We start from the raw sequence: 7223 nt of genomic DNA on the forward strand, positions 1-7223 counted from the left end.
AATATTGGTGATGAAATCTTGACAAAACTTTCCCAGCAGCTTTACTGCACCAGTGGACCTGAGCCCTTCTCAAGTACTTTCACTACCCCTGCAGAAGACACTTTGCCAGGTTTGAGATCTTCTCCAGAGCAAATAGGGTAGCTAGGTGGAAAAAACCCCTTCCAGCCTCAGACACAGGAAGAACTCACCCTGTGATCACTAACTTGCATCCACGGGGGAACTCGGCCTGCAGTGAGAGCAGAGTGATCTGGTAGTTTAACCTCCTTTGAGGAGAGGCTCAATTAATCCAGGTTTCCTCAGCCTGAGATCATTCACAGGGGCAACTATCATGGACTAGCTGTTAGGTTGAAACTTGTCACCCTCCAGGAACTTTGCCTGTGTTTCCAAGCCCTCAGATTTGCTAGAGGTGCACGGGCAGCTTTGATATTTACCTTTCTGTAGCACTGTTTGACCCTTCATGGAGGGGAGATTCTGAATTTGACAACACCACTCAGCAAGGGTGTGAATTTCCAAGTTTTACACTCATATGTGCTGTTTGAAATTCATCCTGCTGTTCATTGGTTGCATAAGCCTTTCCAGGGAGGGAACAGGAGTGTTACCTTGATGTTCCTACAGTGAACCCACACAGCATGAGCTGCAAACTGTGACTGCTCGCTGTGTACGGCTCACAAATGATCTGCAGACTGATTATGATTCACCGAAAAAATCTGCAAATAATTTTAGATGAAGAGTCCAATCAAGAATCTATTTGCAGACAATTCACAAACACAAAAAGAAGTGAGATTCATTCGATAAAATATGCACTATGAATTATTCATCTGGCTCTAGTTAATGAGGTAAATGGTACTATCAGTGTTTAAAGCTAAGCTCATTTGTATATATTGGGCAGATCAAGGCTGAAGTAAGAGATGAGGTTTTGGGGGAATAACCTAGTCTTCAGAGGGTTCAGCAGAAGAAGTGCTAATTACGTGTGCAGCCAGGATTTCATTCCTTCAGTTTGAATGCAATGGCTTGTCCTGAGTCAGAGGAGCAAAAGAAGGTATTCCTAATTCCAGCTTTGGATCTCTACATTAGACACCATTCTATGGGGCTTGTGGTCAACACAGAATACATAAGGAAGGAAGGGAAGCTTGGGGTGGTTTCTTTAAAGGTTTTGTGATGTTTTAATATGGGGATTGACATGAGCTGGAAATCTTGGGTCTTTATTGATTTTTTTTTTTAATTATTTTTGCAAGAGTTCAGGCACCCATATGTGTTACAATATGGAAAAATCCCACGGGAGGAGGAATCGTGAAAATTTGATTTTTTTCTAAATAATTTCTGTTTGAATGATCATAATTTGACCAATATCTTAAAACTTTCGTGCATACTTTTTAGAACACCAAAGCAACAGCAAAGCATGTGCTTGACTTTATTCACATGAGTAGCTCTACTGAAACAGCAGAGAATACATCTATGACCAAATGTATACAAAAGCATAAATCAATTCAGAAAATCCAAGGTTTAGTTTTAGCCACTCAGAGATTTAATCAGAATTAAATGAGAGGTTGAGTGGATATTAACTTCTCCCAAAACATTTTTCTTTAAGAGTCTCAAGGTGGATTTAATTCTTTCATTTAATCACATAAGTCTGACAGTTTGAATTTATAATATTCTGGAACCTCAAGCAGAAAAATTTGGAGAATTCTTTATGGAAGTGATCATTACTTTACTGGAAAAGCCCTTAATTTTGAACCTAGATTTCCTTTTGTATTTTCAAATTTTGAAATTTTTAAAACTGGTTCCTATTGGTTCTAGGACTTGACATTTTTTACATGAAATTACATTGTCAAGAAACATTTTTTTGACATTCCTACAATAAATCTTTAGCAGGTAATGCTTGAAATTACAGGCCACAAATCTCAGTAAGTGCTATTTACTAACATGATAATTGTGGAACATTCAATGATGTGTTAAGTACCATGGAGTGGCAGTATAATTACAGTACATGGCACGTTACAATATAAATATAAAGTAAATACATGATTATTTCTGGCTTAGGTCACATGGTAAATACTAAGTGCAATTACGGCACCAAGTAATCTGCAGGAACGTGTAATTACTCTTGGGCTCAATTCATTTACAAATCCTTGTCCAGCTTTTCACACCATATGGGTTGTGGAAACTGTGGAAAAAAGATTATTCATGGCTGCAGTGGCCTCCTTATTACCACAGCCAAACCTCATAGATGGATGATGGCTCTTCTGCCCTCTCCCACGTCCCAGAGGATGGAGGTGAAGATTGGCATTATCAAGGCAGCACTATGTAGCCAGATGGCCATGGCAAGCTGGGCCAAGAGATCTCCAGTTCTTTGACAAACTCAGCTGTTATCTAATAGTTTGACCTTAACAGTTTTGCTTTGGTGAGACAATTTCACCCCGTTTTTGAGTTATTCATCAGTAATGTGAACTCTGCTTTACTTTCATCCTGGAGATCCAAGGCTGTGGCTGAGTGCTGCTCAACACCAAGACTGATTCAGGAACCTGCCATTTTGTAATCTCTACTTGGATCCCTCTGCTGTGTTAGCTGAGAGGTCTGATGGGCTGAGAGGGATGGTTTGGCTAACACAGCCAACAACTCCACAGGTTCAAGAGAAGAGATGGCAGTAGAAGTGACCAGGGCATATGGAAATCCTGTACACCTAACAGAGAGCAGACATTTGATTCAGGTGGTGTGAAATAGTCAGTCTACAGACTGCCACAGTGTGTGATAATTGGAGAAAAGTCTATCAGAGAAAAAAAATAGTAGGAGAAAACCAATTTAAAGCCACCAGAGCATCTTTCTTTATCCGTCCAAGAGGACAACATGGTGCTTTAGACATCACCTGCTTCCTCTTGTTCCAGGCACCTGGAGCCTCAAGAAGGTGATCCCCACTGTATTTTTCTAGGAGAGATGACCAGTATCAATCTTACAGTCTGTCAACAGGACATGAACCTTGGACCTTCACTGCTAAAGCCCAGATCCCCTGAGACATTAACAGCTGCAGCTGTTTGCCATTAACCAGCCCTGCTCTCCAGGGATTGCTTCTGGGGCAGCTGGGATTCTGGCTCGTTTCTTCTAGGGTCAGCTGCAAAGAATTTGAAGCAGAGATGGGAGGTGGGGAACCAAGTTGGACTCAGGAAGAAGCTGCCATGGTCTGTGCTGCTTTGGAATGCACAGCAGGGGCTGCTCCCAAGTTGAGATGTATGATGCTTGATAGGGTCTGATGAAAAGAAAACTTCCTGAACTCAGGATGGACACCTTCTGAAGATTTGAAACTTTTGTGATGCTTGGGAGTGGGAATATCCCAGTTGAGGAAGTAGGCACAGGTTGGCTAAAGGGCAACGTGACTCTGGAGAGACTGGGTATAGTTCAGGGTAGACAATTCTCCATTTGGCTCTTCTCAGGAGGTAAAATGATGTTCCTTGTCTGAAAACTGCTCTCCTGTCCTCAGAAGGCCAAACAGAACTTCCTTCCACAACCCTGGGGAGCTGGATCACCCCAAGGCACAGCAAGAAGCCCATGCTGTGTTTCTCTGCCATGGTCTCCTCATGCTTCCCTCTCCCAGAAAGGGGAAAGGCTGCCCTGATGAGCCAAAATTCTGGGGCACAGATGAAAGGATGTGGTCTCTCAGCATTTTTGTTTCATCCCTCTATACTCACATCTGTTGGGCTCTCCTTTTGGCTTGTTCAGTCTTACTTGGTTCAGTTTTTCTCACAGTCTCCCTTGGCCAGGAGAGAGGGAGAAATAACAAATAGCCTGAAGAAATATTTCCAGTTGTGTGGCACACACTGTAGTGCACAGGGATAGTTAAACAGGGCCTTGGGGCTAAAACAGCAATAAAATAAGAGAAACACCAATGATTCTGATTTAGCATCAAAATGTATCTGTCTCTTCCCAGTAAAACCATTGAAAACTCCTCTGAGGCTCCCAAAACTTTGCATAATGCCTGCAAAGAGGTGTCAGTTTAAAATTCCTGCCTTGCAGTAGGCTGTAATATATAATTGTATATTAAATGATTATGGTGTCAAGAGAAACTCCAAAGGAAGAACCTTCTTATTTGTTGCACACCATTTGCTTATCATGAAATAGGAAACACACTTACTCTGTGCTGCAGCCTTGAGAAATCACTATAAAAATCTGTCATTGCAAAAAAAGGCTCTTGCTTACTCCAACCATGGCTAAGGCAGTAACGAAGACATGAGTTATGTGTTACCTAACTCAAGAGAAAAGTTCCTTGCCCTAGTTCAGCAGACTAGTATAATTTTTAAGATGCTGTATCTAATGCAGAGTGTCTGAACACTCTCAGGTTGTTTAGAATCAATTGGCTTAAATCTTGTGTAATGAAAGTCTATTTGCCAAATAGGTTTGAGCTCCATTGCTATGCAAATTAACATTTGCAGGGACAAATTTCTAAGTCCTTCCTCTCTTTGTTACTTCCAAGATGTTATGGATACAATTTTGCACTAGCAGTTATGTGTGGGTGCAGTTCGTGTCATTTAAACTTCTAATTACAGCATCTGATTGCACCCACGTATCTTATCAGCTAGTTAGACACGTCAGTGACACGCACCAAAACTGCAAATAACTGGGGGTACAAAATTGCACCAGCAATTATCTGCACCCACTGAAGGTAAGGATGGGTATAAAGCAGGCCATTAAAGTGTTTAAAATACTTTTCTTACAGTAATATAAACCACTGCTATGGGGATATTACCTGTGGGAACGTAGAACAAACATTAGGCTGAATTTTGAGCAGCACCTGGGTTGGCTTTGTTGCATGAATCTAACCAAGGTTCTCTTTGTGGGTGCAAAATGTGTCAGCCAGGTCTGAGTTTACTTACCTGGCTTCCTCCCTCAGCTCTGCTCAGGATCCTGATAGTACCAGCACAAAACTCTTCCTTGAGTCCAGCTGAAGCCAAATGTGATGCCTACACTGCACCCCTTAGAAAATGTGCTCTGGCAGTGTCTGAGTCAACACCATAAATTCTCTGTGAATACAGTCTGATTTTTTTAAATAGCCTGGGGGCTTCTCTTAGCAGCCAGAGGAGATATGTTGATTGGGTTCATACTCATGTTTAAATTTAAGCTTGCAAGTGTTCTGCTGAAAAAGGCGTAAATGGAGTGAGGACAGTTTATGTAGAAAGAAAATAAAGCTCTACAAAATAACAGAAAGCAACTTCATTACCTGCCTATTGTTAATCCAAGTAACAAACTGTAGTCATCTTTAGGACATGCCCTTTTGCCTGGTCTCTGGGATTTTGCCATTATTTCCTGAAACTCTCAAGGGATGTCACCAGTGCAGTAAAACATAGAGATTGCTGTATGATTGTCCTACAACTCTGTGTTTGTCCTGCCCTTTGGCACTTGGGTTAGAGACTGATCCTCCTCTGGTGCAGTATGGGAGGATGGGATGGTCCCTGTCTCAGAAACCTTCTTGGGTTCCCTTCCCTGTATCAGGTGTGGGACATGCAAACACCACTTGCTCTCATAGATTTATGAGTAGCTGAAGGTAGTGGAGTTACTAACAGCAACTGAAATACTGGAGGTTACATTTCATTTACAGCATCATGAAACTCTGTTTTAATGTTGCATTTTTTGTTAGTTTTTTTTTTTTTATTTTTAAATAGTTGTGTTTTAAGTGATAAACATCCATACTCAGAAATGGTGTACATTTTTTGCTGTCTGGAGTGCAGTCTCTCACAACAGCCTAGGTGCACATGTCTTCAGATATTATTTTTTTCCCTATGACAAATACTTGCAATTATTCAGGAATTAGCTATGAGCTTTCCCAAGCAGCTGGGAACATTACAGGAGCTGAGCTGGAGTGGGGTTGCTTTTTGAAAGGAGCCCTATCAGAAGCAGAAGACAATGGGGAGCACAAATATTTCAATCCACGCAGATTCCAGTGGTGATGCAGAGGTCCTGCCTATGGATATTGCCTTCTTGGAGTCTGGCCCTGATAGAAAACCTGGGAGGATTGTCTTCTGTTCTCATTTACCCTGGGGTAAATCCAGGGCAAACTCAATGATCCAAATGGAACTAGTCCAGATTTCTGCTGGCCTAAATGAGAATATTGTTTTCATATACCAGTGGGGAATTCTGCTTTCTTTAATACTATACTTTTAAATTTTGCTGTCACCATGGGACACTGAAGCTTTATTTTTTGGCTTATATTCTACCCATGAAAGAATTAGTTGTTTCAGCTTCCTAGAAATCATTGCATGATTCAAGTTACTCTTTCTTCATGGCTTATTCAAATGTTGGGCTTAGTTTCCACCACAACCATTCCCTACTCTAAAACATTATTTATATCCATAAACCACTGCAGGTTGGGAACAGCCAATGAAGAAGTAAAATAAACACAGCATTGCCTTTTAGCTGGAGTTGTACTCTGCTCCCCAGAAGGGATAACATTTATAAATTAAACACATGTTTAATTAACTTTCTGTCTTTGCACAGGATTGTGAGGGCGGGCACAGTCACAGTGATTTGAAGATGCAAGATGCTCACGTGGCTCTTTCACAAAAAATTCCAAGCAGTAAAATAAATCATGGTTTAAAAAACTAAAGTCTGGGTTTGGGGCTCTGCTGGTGCTGGCCCAAAGCTGTAAGAGCCACACTGAAGTAATTTCAAAGGAGTGAGGTCTGAGCATGGTACCCAAAGTGAGGTGGTGAAAAAAAAAGATTTTTTTTTTTTTTCCTCAGGGGAAAAGAGCAATATACATCCTGGGATTTGGAAGGTGGCTTGCACATACTTTACCATCTTGCAGTCTGCAATCATACACAGTTATCCTAACCTGTCATCTCAGTGAGTGACACTGCTGTAGTCAGAACCTCGTTTCTCCCCATTGTGAGAGAGAGAGAGGAAATTCTCCTTTGCTTTGATAACATGCTGTATCCCAGTTGAAAGGCATCCTTCCTGGGGAGCCCCTGTTTGTATGAAGAGGAAGTTAAGTAGCCATTTGTAGCCTAAAATTAACAGTTAGAGTAAGATCAGTTAAAGAGGGTAGCAGTCCCTTTTGAAATGAAGTTAATTAATGACATTAATGAAGGTTTGGGTGCCTTTTGAGAAAAAGAGCTCTGGCTCAATCACAAGGTGTGAGCGTTTGATGCAAGAAGCCTGGGGCATGTTTCTGGGTCTGTCACAGTAAGGTTGTGTGAGATGTTCAGATTGATTCCTGTGGCCTTTAAACTCCAAGTCTA

The 7223-nt window shown here is 41.3% G+C and overlaps 1 long non-coding RNA gene across 1 annotated transcript; it reads right to left on the reverse strand.

The window, feature by feature from the left end:
* Positions 1-1388: 1388 nt before the first annotated feature.
* On the reverse strand, positions 1389-3076 carry LOC111925598 (uncharacterized). The gene is made up of 2 exons (XR_002862316.2): positions 2864-3076; positions 1389-2680 (listed from the first exon to the last, which is right to left on the reverse strand). It is a non-coding gene; the product is annotated as an uncharacterized LOC111925598 (long non-coding RNA).
* Between the last annotated feature and the right edge of the window lie 4147 nt (positions 3077-7223).

Source organism: Cyanistes caeruleus, chromosome 1, assembly GCF_971803275.1.
Source record: "Cyanistes caeruleus chromosome 1, bCyaCae1.hap1.1, whole genome shotgun sequence".
Lineage (NCBI taxonomy): Eukaryota > Metazoa > Chordata > Aves > Passeriformes > Paridae > Cyanistes > Cyanistes caeruleus.